This window comes from Antechinus flavipes, chromosome 2 (assembly GCF_016432865.1).
Source record: "Antechinus flavipes isolate AdamAnt ecotype Samford, QLD, Australia chromosome 2, AdamAnt_v2, whole genome shotgun sequence".
NCBI lineage: Eukaryota > Metazoa > Chordata > Mammalia > Dasyuromorphia > Dasyuridae > Antechinus > Antechinus flavipes.
In genome coordinates, this window is record NC_067399.1 from 373403485 (window position 1) to 373419262 (window position 15778).

Sequence of the window (15778 nt, forward strand, 5' to 3'; positions counted from 1 at the left end):
GTTCTCTAGTTCACACATACATAGTATGCTGTAATGATGTAATCATACTAAGTTATTTAAGGGCGAGAGGACTAGAAATGAGACATCCCATCTTTGACCATCTTCCTGGTAGCTCTCCTGCTTCCTACACTCCTCAACTTAACACTGAACTTAAGGCCACAGCACCTGAATAATTAATCCTTTTTCTGTCCCAACCTATATGATTTTTATCTTTGTTTGCTTGAGACAGGATTCTGTATCTCTCCTCAGCTGGATCATGCACTGGTCATTCACAGGTCCAACTCCATGCTGATCAGCAAGGAAACTTGGGCCTGAATCAGTTTACCTCTCCTTATGTCTCCCTATACATCCCCCATGGTACTTAACTTCTTGAGGCCAGATTGAGTCTGTATACTCTATTGACTTTAGGCTCACTGTAGCTCAGACTCCCAAATTCAATGAATTCACCAGCTTCAGCCTTCCCAGAAGCAGAGATCAGAAATGTGTATGCATAACTGATGTGATCCTGAACAAGTTCTTTCTTCTCTGGCATTTAGTTTCCTTATCTGTAAAATGAAGGGATTAAATTGCATAGCCTCCAACCTCCCTTCCAGTTCTAGATCTGTGATTCTAAATGGATCATCAGTATTGTGATACAGCATCACACATTTGGCAATATATTACATTGTATCATCATAATAGTGTTGGTGCATGTTTATTTTTGTTCTAAGTCATGAGGTTATTCTATAACTTGATGTTGAATTTATGAATACAGGGTCTTCAATAAGTCATGGAGGCACAGAACTATAGAGTTGGATGGAACCTTGGCAGTAGACTAATCCCTTTTATTTTACAGAAGAAGAAAATGAAGTTCAGATGGTCTTGCTCAGGACCAGCTGCCTTCTTTGTGGCATCTTTGTGGCCATCCTTTGGCCTTAGAGTGACCTGGTTAGTCTTGATCTAGAATTATTACTCTGAGTTCAGGTAGGACAGAGGGAGTCTCCAACCCAAATAAACAACACCAGGCTATTTGAATTTTTCCTAATCACCTATCCATTGTTACTTTTATTTTAGCATATAAGGGACACTTAATTTTCAGAACTATGCTAGTGAAGCATAAATTCAAGCAAGTCCTCTCAATAACTTGAAAATCATTCGTTGTCCAAAGACCAAGCCATCTGTATCATCGGATTAAATTTTTGGTCTTAGTAACTTGTGAAGATCAACTGCTTATTGTTAGTGAGCTATGAGCTGGATCTGTGACTCGAGTTACCAAATAGCTTCCATATCTAATAACATGTATTCTAAAACCAGACTCTGTGATGGCAGGGACCACTTCTCATTCTTCATATAATCTTCAGTGTCTTGCATATAATCACATTCAAAACATTTTTAATGAATAAAATAGATTCCTTTCTCTTATGAAAATGGGCATTTCAAATTTGCATGAATTAAGGTAGAGCCAGCCAGAAAAATAATAAATACAATGACCACAATATAACATAAAGGAAAAGACCAACTAAAAGGAAGCTAACTGAATAACTTCAAGAAAAAACCAAAAACATAGCTGTCTGAAAGAACAGATAACAGAATACACCTCCCTCCTTTCTGCAGATAAAGGTATAGATCTACTAAAGTAGAAATTGTATATATTTTTTACAGGAGATCACACCATTTGTGGTGTCTTTGCTTTATTATAAGGAAAAGCTCAATTCTGGAAAAGTGGGGAGTGGAAAAGTGTCCAAAAATGAACATAATTTTAAAACACTAAACATCAGAATTTACTTTGAAAAGAAAACAAGCCTTTCTAGGAATGAAAGAAAAATTGTTGGCAGAGCCAAGATGGCGGAGAAGGCACACACAACTCTCTAAGCTCCTGTCATTACCCTCATAACCAACTATTTAATCCAGCCTCAAAAATAACTCTTCACTGCTTAAATTCATGAAGATTAGAAGCACTACAACTTTCCGAAGTCAGTCTGGAAGATCGCCAGGAAAAGGTTTGTCCTGAGGAGCCAGGAACAGACTAGCACAGGCAGCGAGAGGCTAGCGTCCTGAGTAGACCAGGGGCGGGGGTGATCTCTGTGGCTAGAGAAGTTATAGGGACCACTCTGCTAACTGCTCTGCCTTGATTACAAAGCAGTAAACTGGCAGAGAAATTAAAGCCTAAAACAGAGGGTACTCTAAAAAATGCCAGAACCTAATGAGATCTGGCTGTAACCCCTCAAACCCGGAATTGACTCAGACAGACTTTACCGTAGCCCTGTGGCCACATCCTGCAGTTTGGGGCTTTTGCGGGGGCAGTTACTAATCTGCACAGCAGGGGGGGCACAGCCTGGGGCAATAGAACTTCCCCAGAAGACTGCTTCCCAGGCAGACACTTCGGGTCTTTGCAAATCCATTCACTGCTCAGCTGCTAACACCCACAGCCCCAGGGCAGGCTTTGGTTTGGGAAGTGAAACTCTCACTGCTCAGTGTCTAGCCCCAGGGCAGTCGTTATCTCACACAGCTGGGGTTCTTTGAAGGGCACTTTCCCAGCTCAGCTCTGCAGGCCTGAGTTACTTTCGGGTGGGGAACTCTTTCCCAGAGCACTCCAGTACCTCGTAGCCTGTTGGCAGAACAGCTACCCTTCCATATACCTTTCACTGCTCTGCAGAGGAGGCTGGTAACCTCCTGGCTCTAAAGGCAGACCTTACAGGCTTTAACAAAATGAGTAAAAAAATCAAAAGAACAATTGATAGTTTCTATATAGAAAGAGAACAGCTTTTCAACCCTGAAGAGACTAATAGCAGACAGTCTCCAGACAATTGTTGGTCTCCAATACAAAAGGCTCTCCTAGAAGAGACTATTAAAAACTTTGAAAGAGAGCTAGAAGAGAAATGGGGAAAGGAAAGAGAAGCTATGCAAGAGAGTACAGAAAAGGCACATAACTCACTCAAAGAAAAATTTGATAAAGTGAAAAAAGAAAACAACTTCCTGAAATGTGAATTGGAAAAGGTAAAAAACTCTCAAGAATTGCAGGAAAACAGAATTTGCGAATTGGAAAAAGAAAGTAACTCACTCAAAAAAAAAAAAAAATAGTGAAATGGAAAAAAATTCCATAGAGCAAAACAACTCAATTGGACATATACAAAAAGAAGTAAAAAAAGCTAATGAAGAAAACAACTCACTAAAAATCAGAACTGAACAAATAGAAATGACTGATTCATTGAGACATCAAGAATCAGTCAAGCAAAACCAAAAAAATGAAAGATTGGAAAAAAATGTCAAATATTTACTTGGAAAAACAACAGACCTGGAAACTAGATCTAGGAGAGATAATCTGAGAATCATCGAACTTCCAGAAAATTATGATGAAAAAACGAGCCTAGATATTATTTTACAGGAAATCATCAAAGAGAACTGTCCAAAAGTAATAGAACTGGAAGGGAAAATAGGCGTTAAAAGAATTCATCAAACACCTTCTGGAAAAGACCTTAAAATAAAGACTCTGAGGAATATTGTGGCCAAACTTCAGAATTTTCAGACGAAAGAAAAAATTTTACAAGCAGCCAGGAAAAAACAGTTCAGATACCGAGATGCTACAATAAGGGTCACACAAGATCTGGCTGCCTCAACATTAAAGGATCGAAGGGCCTGGAATCAGATATTCCGAAAGGCAAAAGAACTTGGAATGCAGCCAAGAATAAACTACCCAGCTAAGCTGAGTATTTTTTTCCACGGAAGAAGATGGACATTTAATGAAATAGAGGAATTCCATCTGTTTCTAAAAAAAAAAAAACCAGACTTAAACAAAAAAATTTGATCTCCAACAACAGGAATCAAGAGAAGTAGAAAAAGGTAAAAGGAACTCTTGAGAACTGTATTTCTGTTGTGGATATACACAAAAACCATATGTATAATTTGATTTTACCGATATAACATAAAAAAGGGAAGTAGAAATGGAAAGGTGATAGTGTTAGAAAAAGGGAAGAGGGGAGATAAAAAGAGGGAAACTACATGCAACAATGAGGCAAAGGAAATCTATCATATATGAGGGAACTTAGAGAGGGGAAGGAACATTGTGTGAATCCTACTTTCATCAGAGTTGGCTCAAAGAGGAAATAATTGACATATTTGTTTTACAGAGATTCTTCTCTCACTTCATTAAAAAGTGGGAGAGGAAAAGGGAGAAGGAAAAAGTAATAAGGGAAGGGTACGAGAAAAGGGAAGGGATTCAAAGGGAGGAGGAAGGGATACTAAAGAGGGAGAGCTGCGTGACGTTAGTGGGACCAATAAGTTTAATACTAGGGAAGAAGGGAAGGAGGGCAAGAAAAAGAAAAGTATCATCTGGGGATATTAGGATGGCAGGAAATACAGAATTGGTTATTTTAACCGTAAATGTGAATGGGATAAACTCTCCCATAAAGAGGAGGCGGATAGCAGACTGGATCAAAAGTCAGAACCCTACAATCTGTTGTTTACAGGAAACACATTTAAAATAGGGAGATACAGAGTAAAGGTAAAAGGCTGGCGCAGAATCTATTGTGCTTCAGGTGAAGTCAAAAAAGCAGGGGTACCATCCTTATCTCAGATCAAGCAAAAGCAAAGATTGATTTAATTAAAAGAGATAAGGAAACTATATCTTGCTTAAGGGTACTATAGACAATGAAGCAATATCAGTATTAAATATATATGCACCAAGTGGTATAGCATCTAACTTCCTTAAAGAGAAGTTAAGAGGATTGCGAGAAGAAATAGACAGCAAAACTATAATAGTGGGAGATCTCAATCTTGCACTCTCAGATTTAGATAAATCAAATCACAAAACAAATAAGAAAGAAATTAAAGAGGTAAATAGAATATTAGAAAAATTAGGTATGATAGATCTCTGGAGAAAACTGAATGGTGACAGGAAGGAGTATACTTTCTTCTCAGCAGTTCATGGAACCTACACAAAAATTGACCATATATTAGGACATAAAGACCTCAAAATTAAATGCAGGAAGGCAGAAATAGTAAATGCTTTCTTTTCAGATCACAATGCAATAAAAACTACATTCAACAAAAAGTTAGGTGTAAATAGACCAAAAAGTAATTGGAAACTAAATAATCTTATCTTAAAGAATGATTGGGTGAAACAGCAAATTATAGATACAATTAATAATTTCACTCAAGATAATGACAACGATGAGACATCAAAATTTATGGGATGCAGCCAAAGCAATAATAAGGGAAAATTTTATATCCTTAGAGGCTTACTTGAATAAAATAGAAAAAGAGAAGATCAATGAATTGGGCCTGCAACTTAAAAAGTTAGAAAAAGACCAAATTAAAAACCCCCAATCAATTACTAAACTTGAAATTTTAAAATTAAAAGGAGAAATTAATAATATAGAAAGTAAAAAACTATTGAACTAATAAATAAAACTAAGAGTTGGTTTTATGAAAAAAACCAATAAAATTGATAAACCTTTGGTAAATCTGATTAGAAAAAGGAGAGAGGGAAATCAAATTAGTAGTCTTAAAAATGAAAAGGAAGAACTTTCCACTGATGAAGAGGAAATTAAAGAAATAATAAGGGATTACTTTGCCCAACTTTATGCCAATAAATTTGATAACCTAAGTGAAATGGATGACTACCTCCAAAAATATAGGCTTTCCAGATTATCAGAGGAGGAAGTAAATTGCTTAAATAGTCCCATTTCAGAAAAAGAAATAGAACAAGCTATTAATCAACTGCCTAAAAAAAAAATCCCCGGGACCAGATGGATTTATATGTGAATTCTACCAAACATTCAAAGAACAATTAGCCCCAATGCTTTATAAACTATTTGAAAAAATTCCTTTTATGACACAGACATGGTACTGATATCTAAACCAGGTAGGTTGAAAACAGAGAAAGAAAATTATAGGCCAATCTCCCTAATGAATATTGATACTAAAATCTTAAATAAGATATTAGCAAAAAGACTACAGAAAATCATCCCCAGGATAATACACCACGATCAAGTAGGATTTATACCAGGAATGCAGGGCTGATTCAATATTAGGAAAACTATCAGTATAATTGGCCATATTAATAATAAAATTAACAAAACCTATATGATCATCTCAATAGATGCAGAAAAAGCATTTGATAAAATCCAATATCCATTCCTATTAAAAACTCTTGAGAGTATAGGAATAAATGGACTTCTCCTTAAAATAATCAGTAGCATCTATTTAAAACCAGCAGTAAGCATCATATGTAACGGAGACAAACTGCAACCATTCCCAATAAGATCAGGAGTGAAACAAGGTTGCCCACTATCACTGTTACTATTTAATATTGTATTAGACATGCTAGCTTTGGCAATAAGAGTTGAGAAAGAGATTAAAGGAATAAGAATAGGCAATGAGGAAACCAAATTATCACTCTTTGCTGATGATGGTATATGTAGAGAACCCCAGAGACTCTACTAAAAAGTTATTAGAAACAATCCACACCTTCAGCAAAGTTGCAGGATACAAAATAAACCCACATAAGTCATCAGTATTCTTATATATCACTAACAAAACCCAACAGTTAGAGTTACAAAAAGAAATTCCATTTAAAGTAACTACTGATTGTATAAAATATTTAGGAATCTATCTGCCAAGGGAAAATCAGAAACTTTATGAGCAAAACTACAAAACACTTTCCACACAAATCAAGTCTGATCTAATCAACTGGAAAAATATTAAATGCTCTTGGATTGAGTGAGCAAATATAAAAAAGATGACAATACTACCTAAATTAATCTATTTATTTAGCGCTATACCAATCAGACTCCCAAAAAACTACTTTGATGAAATAGAAAAAATAACAACAAAGTTCATATGGAAAAAACAAAAGGTTAAGAATTTCAAGGGAATTAATGAAAAAAAATCAAATGAAGGTGGCCTGGCTATACCAGATCTAAAATTATAAAGCAGCAGTTTCTAAAACCATCTGGTATTGGCTAAGAAATAGACTAGTTGATCAATGGAATAGATTAGGTTCAAAGGACAAAACAGCCAATAACTTTAATAATATAGTGTTTGACAAACCCAAAGACCCCAGTTTCTGGGATAAGAATGCATTATTTGACAAAAATTGCTGGGAAAATTGGAAATTAGTATGGCAGAAACTAGGCATTGACCCACACTTAACATCATACACCAAGATAAGGTCAAAATTGGTTCATGACCTAGGCATAAAGAATGAGATTATAAATAAATTGGAAGAGCATAGGATAGTTTACCTCTCAGACCTGTGGAAGAGGGAGGAATTTATGACCAAAGAAGAACTAGAGATCACTATTGACCACAAAATAGAAAATTTTGATTATATAAATTGAAAAGTTTTTGTACAAACAAAACAAATGCAGACAAGATTAGAAGGGAAACAAACTGGGAACACATTTTTACAATCAAAGGTTCTGATAAAGGCCTCATTTCCAAAATATATAGAGAATTAACTCTAATTTAAAGAAATCAAACCATTCTCCAATTGATAAATGGTCAAAGGATATGAACAGACAATTCTCAGACGAAGAAATTGAAACTATTTATAGACATATGAAAATATGCTCCAAATCATTATTAATCAGAGAAATGCAAATTAAGACAACTTTGAGATACCACTATACACCTGTCAGATTGGCTAGAGTGACAGGGAAAGATAATGTGGAATGTTGGAGGGGATATAGAAAACAGAGGCATTGATACATTGTTGGTGGAATTGTGAACACATCCAGCCATTCTGGAGAGCAATTTGGAACTATGCTCAAAAAGTTATCAAACTGTGCATACCCTTTGATCCAGCAGTGTTTCTACTGGGCTTATACCCCAAAGAGATACTAAAGAAGGGAAAGGGACCTGTATGTATCAAAATGTTTGTGGCAGCCCTGTTTGTAGTGGCTAGAAGCTGGAAAATGAATGGATGCCCATCAGTTGGAGAATGGTTGAGTAAATTGTGGTATATGAACATTATGAATATTATTGTTCTGTAAGGAATGACCAGCAGGCTGAATACAGAGAGGACTGGTGAGACTTACGTGAACTGATGCTAAGTGAAATGGGCAGAACTAGGAGATCATTATATACCTCAACAATGATACTGTTTGAGGATGTATTCTGATGGAAATGGATCTCTTCGATAAAGAGAGCTAATTCAGTTTCAATTGATCAAAGATGGACAGAAGCAGCTACACTCAAAGAAAGAACACTGGGAAATGAATATAAACTGCTTGCATTTTTGTTTTTCTTCCCGGGTTATTTATACCTTCTGAATTCAATTCTCCCTGTGCAACAAGAAAACTGTTCGGTTCTGCACACATATATTGTATCTAGGATATACTGTAACCTATTCAACATGTAAAGGACTGCTTGCCATCTGGGGGAGGGGGTGGAGGGAGGAAGGGGAAAAATCGGAACAGAAGTGAATGCAAGGGATGATGCTGTAAAAAATTACCCTGGCATGGGTTCTATCAATAAAAAGTTATTAAAAGACAAAAAAAAAAAAAAAACAAAGAATAATTGTTTTTGTGAATCAGGTTATTATCCGCTAAACAATCATGGACAAGAAGATTGTCTAATTGTAATATTACTCTTTTTTTTTTCAGGGAAACATCAAATGCTAAACTACTTATATATTAAAGTAAATTGGACTTTTAAAGAATATTTTTATTCAATTATAGGTAAAAACAATTGGTAACATTCATTTTTTATCATTTTAAAGTTCAAAATACACTCTTTCTTCCTCTCCTCCCCCCTCCTTGAGAAAACACTTTGAGATAGATTATGCATATATAGTCATAAATATATTTCCACATTATCCATGGTACAAAAGAAAACACATTTTTAAAAAAATTTTTAATGCTTCAATCGTCATTCAGACTCTGGAAATGGATAGCATTTTTCATCATAAGTCCTTTGGAATTATTTTGTATCATTGTATTTCTGAGAACAACTAAATCATTCACAATTGATCATCAGACAATATTGCTGTTATCATAATGATCTCATTGCATCACTTCATATAGGCCTTTCCAGATTTTTCTGAAACTATCCTCCCTGTCATTTCTTATGGTACAATAGTATTCCATCACAATCATATAACATAGTTTGTTCAGCCATTCCTCAGTTGATGGCAATTCCAATTCTTTGTCACTCCCAAAAGAGCTGCTGCAAATATATGTAAAAAGCACATATAAATTTTTTTCCCTTTTTCTTTGATCTCTTTGGGATGCAGACCTGCATATTGCTGGATCAAAAGGTATGCATAGTTTTTTAATCTCTTCGGGCATAGTTCCAAATCAGGGAACTGGCCTGATCAGGCCTGGCAAATGAACTTTTAAACTTAGGGTTGAACTTCTGAACTTAATTCAAAGACAAAGAAATATGACTAAGACAGTTATACTAAATGTCAATGATACATAACAATCAATTTTTTTCAAAGGACAAGAGTTGGAGATCAATCAACAAACATTATGAAGCATTGACTGTGTGCCAGGCACTAGGCTAAGTGTTGGTCATACAAAAAGAGACAAAAAACAGTTCCTCCCCTCCAGGAGCTCACAATTGAATAAGGGAGAGGTTATTCAAACAAATTTATACCAACATGTTATATGTAAGAGAAGGGGGGATAAAGAGGAAAGATGGTAGAATTAAGAGGTTTTAGAAAAGACTTCCTATTAAAATATGGGATTTTATTTGGAATTTAAAGCAAGCCAACGTAGACAGTTGAGGAGGAAGAGTGTTCAAAGTGTGGGAGGCAGAGATGTCTGGAAGCAAAAGATGGAGTATCTTGTTTTTAGCACAGCAGGAGGCCAGGATTACTAGGTCAAAAAATGTGTGGTAGGGTAAAACATAAGAAGACTGGGATATAAGAGAAGACTAGATTATGAAGGGCTTTGAAAGCCAAATAGAGCCTTTCATATTTGATTCTGGAGACAATTGAGAGCCACTGGAGTTTGTAGAGTAGAGAGGTGACATAAATAGACCTATCTTTTAGGAAAATCATTTTAGTAGCTAAATGGAAGATGCATTGATTGGAGTGGGGGAAATCTTAAGGCAGGCAGGCTCATCAGGCTATTGCAATAATCCAGATGTGAATTATTGGGAGCTTGCACTAAAGTGGTTGTATCAAAGGAAAGAAGGGGGGATGTTTGAGATATATTACAGAGGTGAAATCAACAGGCCTTAGCAACAGATTGGATATAGGAGGTAAAAGATAAATGAGGAATCCAAAATGATTGCTAGGTTGTGAGCTTGAGGGACTGGGAGGATGGTTTCACTCTCTAGAGTAACAGGAAAGTTGATCGGGAGGAGATTTGGGGAAAAAATGAATTTTGGACATCTGAGTTTAAGATGTCTACTGGAATCCAGTTTGAGATGTGTTTTAAAAAAATTAGTTGGAGATGTGAGTTTAGTGTTCAGAGAATTTGGGGCAGGAAAGGTAGATTTGACAATCGGCACCATAGAGATGGTAATTAAAACCACAGGAATTGATGAGATCACCAAGTGAAGTAATGTAGAGGGAAAAGAGACGGGGCCCAGAATGGAACTCCAGGAATCACCTACAATTAGAGGACATGATCTAGAGGAGTATCTAGTAAACAATGGGGAAGCCACAGTCTGATAGGTTGGAGGATAACCAATAGAGAGTGGTATCACAAAAACCTAGAGAAAAGGAGTATCAAGGAGAAGTTGATTAATAACATCAAAGACTGCAGAGATGTCGATGAGAATGAGGATTAACAAAAGATTATTGAATTTGATAACAGATAATTGGTAACATTGGAGAGAACAGTTTTGCTTGAAGGAAGAGGTAAGAAGATAAATTGTAAGAGATTAAGAAGAATGAGAGGATAGATAATGGACAGTCTTTTAGCGGAGTTTAGCTACAAAAGGCAGAAGAATGGTTAAGGGATAGAAGGATTAAGTGAGGGTTTTTTCAAGATGAGGTAGACATGGGTATGTTTATAGGCATTAGGGAATGAGCAGTAGACAGGAGAAATTAAAAATAAGTCCTAGAATGAGGATGACAATCTAGAGAGGGGAAACAGGATTGAATAGGAACTCTTGAGCAAGTAAAGATGTTAACCTTGCTAAAGAGCAATGTCATATGAGATTGAAGTTGAAGGAGAAAATAGTGAAGAAGGCATTTGAGTGATAGATGAGAAGATAAGCGGAAGCTCATAGCAAATGCTCTCAATTTTTTCCCCTGTAAAATATAAGGCAAGGTTCTCAGCTGAAAGGATGAGAGAAAGGAGAATCATGGGAGGTTGAGGAGGAATGAAGAGGTTTGGAAGAGCTACTTAGAGTGTGCAAATTATTAAGTGAGGTATAGAAGAATTGTCTAGCAGCACTGAGAGCCTGGACATGAGGTTGTGTAACAAATTAAAAGGAAGTTAGTGAAGTTTCTAGGCATATTTGAGAAGGAAGAGATTTCCAGGTATGGGGGACAGCTAATGAAAATGATCAGAGTCTGGAGACATAGACTGTTTCATGAAAAAAAAAAATAATCGAGGAAATCAGTGTCACTGGTTTACAGAGTTAAGGGAGAGTGAATAAGGTATAAGACTAGAATAGCAGGAGGGGCCAATTTATGAAGGACTTTGAGTAACAAACAGAGAATTTTATATTTGGTCCTAGAGATTTTAGAAAACTACTGGAATTTATAGAATAGGGAAGTGATATGGTCAAAGTGGAAGAAGGACTAGAATGGGGAGACGTGAGGCAAGTAGACTAACCAAAAGGTCATTGTAATGGTCTAGGCATGAGGTGATGATAACCTGTAACAGGTTATGGCCTGGGTGTCAGGAGAGAATGTAAGAGATATTATAAAAGATCAGATTTGACAATTTGTTAGATATATGGAATGAGAGAGGAGGAGGAGCTCATGATGAGGTTGGAAGTCAGTTAAAGTTAAGTGGCATCTGACTGATATGGAGATGGGTTGTAAAGCAGGAGAAATGATGAAGAGGGAGACCTCAGAGAATGGTTAAAATTGTTTTCAGGTAAGTATGAGGCAAGCAAGGTCTTTAGCTGAGTGTGTAGGTCAGAGGGGAGCCATGAAGCCATGGAGTCATGAAGAACAAGTTCAGGTAGATTATCAATAGCTCTAGGAATTCAGTCTCAGGATACAAAATGCAAAAGGAAGAGAGAGTCTGAGACAGAACCATGGAAATCACCCACAATTAGGGGTCATGATAGGAATGATGAATCAGTAAAGAGATGAGAGGAGGCTGCAAGACAGGAGAAAAAACAGGAGACTGATGTCAAAAAACTCAAAAAGGAGAGATTATCCAGGATCAACAGAATCAAATGCAGTAGAGAAGTATTAGATCTGAGAAAAGGCTATTTGGTGATTGACACATCACTGATAACTTTGCAAAGGGCAGTTTAAGGTGAGAGATGAGGTCTGAAGCCTAATTGCCAAGGGTAGATGAGTGAGTGAGAAGAAAGGAAAAGGAGGAAATGACTATATGCAGTTTTTCAAAGGATTTGGCCGAAAAAGGAAAGAGCAATATAGAATGATAGCTTGAGGGCATCATAGGATAGAGTGAAGAGTTGTGGGTTTGGGGTTTTGTTTTGTTTTGTTTTTTAAGGAAAGGAGGAAAGGAAGACTTGAATGTGAAGACATTTGGGAAAAACTCATTGGTTAAGAAGTTGAAGATTCAAGGGAGAGAAATACTCAATATTCCTCTAGCAATTTACTGCAGAAAAATGGGGGAATGGAATTGGGAAAGAGAAAGGTCATTTCTTTGTCAGACACTGGAGGAAAGGAGGAGCAAGAGAGAAATGATGTCAAAAAAATTGCAAGGTGAAGAGAATGGAAGAAGAAGGAATTCATGTTTAATTTCCTCAGTTTTCTCAGTAAGAGGCAAGGTCCAGAGCTAAGAGCTAAGGGGAAGGTTTGGGAGGCTTGAATAGCAAGGTTTGGAATAGCTTCTATGGGGTGTTATGGAATCAATGAGGAATGAAAAAACCAACTTGCTACAGTAAGAGAACCATTGAAATATAATTTATACAGATTTGTAGTGTTTTCCGTCAGTATCGTTATGAGACTTCTTTATTTAATGGTTCATGAGTAGGAAGGAGGAGGGTGCCATGATTGAAATTGAGTTTTCTATCTTCTGGGCCATCTAAGAAAGAATATTAAACTCTCTAATTAGGGAAACAACACATGTAGCTTACTAGCAAGCTCTCATGTGTAATAATCCATGTTGTGACTGAGGTGAGATGATGGAGGAAAATATGGTGATTTAAAAGACTGAGGAAGCTGGAGGTTGGAAGGTTTGAGGGAACATCTATAAGGATATTAAAGACGCCTACTATAAAGGCTAGAGGTAGAGAGGGTTGGTATAGTGTAGATGTTATAATGTGGATTGGGTAGAAAATGATGACATAGGAAAACATCAATAGTATCAAACCCTTGCATGTTTTTTGTTTCCAGTTCAAGAGATGTGCCTGAAAGACAGGCCCCCACCAAACCAAAATGAGCAAGAAAAAGTGTGTGTATGGGGCGGGGGGTGGGGGAGGGAAATTAAGGATCATTTGTCATAAAACTGACATTCTTTCACTCACACAACTAGCTGAATTATTTGTCTCTTAGAAGCAATCCCTAAATTAGGTCATCATTTTTTGTATGATGTGTCAATGTGTGTTCAGATGCATTTTATAGGAATTGTGTTTAATGTTTTGGTGTAGTTTTTTTTTTTTTTTTAACACTTAGGCATCCCTACTTTCTCAATCTATTTGTATAAAATGCCAACAGCATTTTAAAATAGTATCATCAACATGAATTGTTAAGTTTTTTCTTAGACAAGAGCAGAAATGGTAAAAATTTAATGATCTCAGAAGCAATTTCTGATTTGTCTTTTAGCTCCAAAAGTCACAAACAAGGACAAGGGCCAAAGAGAGAGAGAAGGGAGAGTGTGTCTGTTAAGAAAAGGGGCAGGTTGGTTCTCTGAGAACCTCCACATCTGTGAATCATAACACTTGAGGGAGTTGTTTAAACCAGCTTTTACCAATGCAGATGTTCCTTGTGGATTGGGAATGAAATCAACTGGAGGCAGAGGGAAGAGGAGAGAGGCCAGAGAATGCAACTGCTTCTTAGTCTTCCTGTATCAACATCACCGTCTCATATGAAGAGATCCATTCTACAGGTCTGACTTAGACCTCCAGCAGCCACTGGCAGGTGGCTCCCATATCACAACATGTAACAAATGATGTGTTGAAAATATATGGCTTGCTCTTTCCTATTTGCTAGAAATAATTATTTGGTTAACCCAGTGTCAATATTACAAAACTATTTAAGAATTCAATTAAAAAAAACATTAGACACATATTAAATACAAGCCATTGTCCTAGATGCTAGGGATTCAAAGACAAAAATGAACAGTCTCTGTCCTCAAGAAGTGTACGTTCTCTAGAGTGGATGTCACCACAAGTAAATAAATATGAGGTATATACAAAGAAACTTCAATAAAGAGTTAGTGCTAATGACTAGGGAGATCAAGACTCATCTTCCCAAATTCTTATCTGGCTGCAGACACTTAGCTATGTGACTCTGGGCAAGTCATTTAATCCTGTTTGCCTCATCTTCTTCACCAGCTAAAATGAAGGTGGAAAAGAAAATGATCCACTCCAGGATCATTGTAAGAAAATCCAAAATGAAGGGGAATCAGACACAACTGAAAAGCCACTGAACAACAAAAGAATTTCTAGAAGAAAGAAGTAAATTGAAGATGTATGGGACCACTTGTACAAAGGCACAGTGATGGAATGTCCTGAATGAGGAATAGGTAGCAAGCCAATTTTATTAAAATTGAAAGTGTGAGAGGAGAAGAAATATCAAATTCAATTCAGCAAGCATTTATTTTGTTTGTTGTTGTTTAGTCATGTCAGTTGTGCATTAACTCTTCATAACCCCATTTGTCGCTTTCCTTGGCAAAAATATTAGTATGTTTTGCCTTCTCCTTTTCTAGCTCATTTTACAGATGAGAAAACTGAGGCAAACAGGATTAAGTTACTGGCCCAGGGCCACATAGTTAATAAGTGTCTGAGGCTAGATTTGAACAAGGAAGGTGAATCCTCCTGACTCCAAGCCCAGTGCCACCTAGCTGTCTTTTTCTTATACTCCTATCTGACTAATATTGTGTCAAGTATTATAAATACAAAGACAAAAGGTAAATGTCATCCAAACTACAGTTTTTGAATTTTATGCTATAAGCAATAAGGAACTATTGAAGATACTTATTTCAGGAGAGGAATATGATATGGTAAGATTTGTGGGGAATAGATTGGGAAGAGGAGAGATTAGAGGCAGGAAATAAATTGGAAGACTTTCGCAATAGTCTAAGAAAACAATGATGGCCTGAACTAGAGTAGAAGCCATGAGTAGGAAGAAAAGAGAAGCAACTACAAATGATGTGAAAATAAATCAGTGATTGCTCCAAGACTACAAAGTAAGATGACTGAAAGGATATTTGAAACATCAATAGAAGAGGAAAAAAAATCTCTGGGAGGGATAGATTTGGGAGAAAATATAATGTTCTGTGCTTAAGGTAAGATGTCGAGCAGGCAGTTTTATAGAGCTGTAGTTCAGAAGAGAAATTAAGACAAGGTTCATAGATCTGGGATCTTTTGTCATAATGATCAAAATTTAGTGCCTGGAAGATACTGAGATCTTCAAATGAAAAGGCATTTACTGAATATTTACTATGTGCCTTTGCTGAGCACAACATATAAATCATTTCTCGTCCTCAAAAAGCTTATCTTCTCATAGGACAGGACAATACATAAAGGA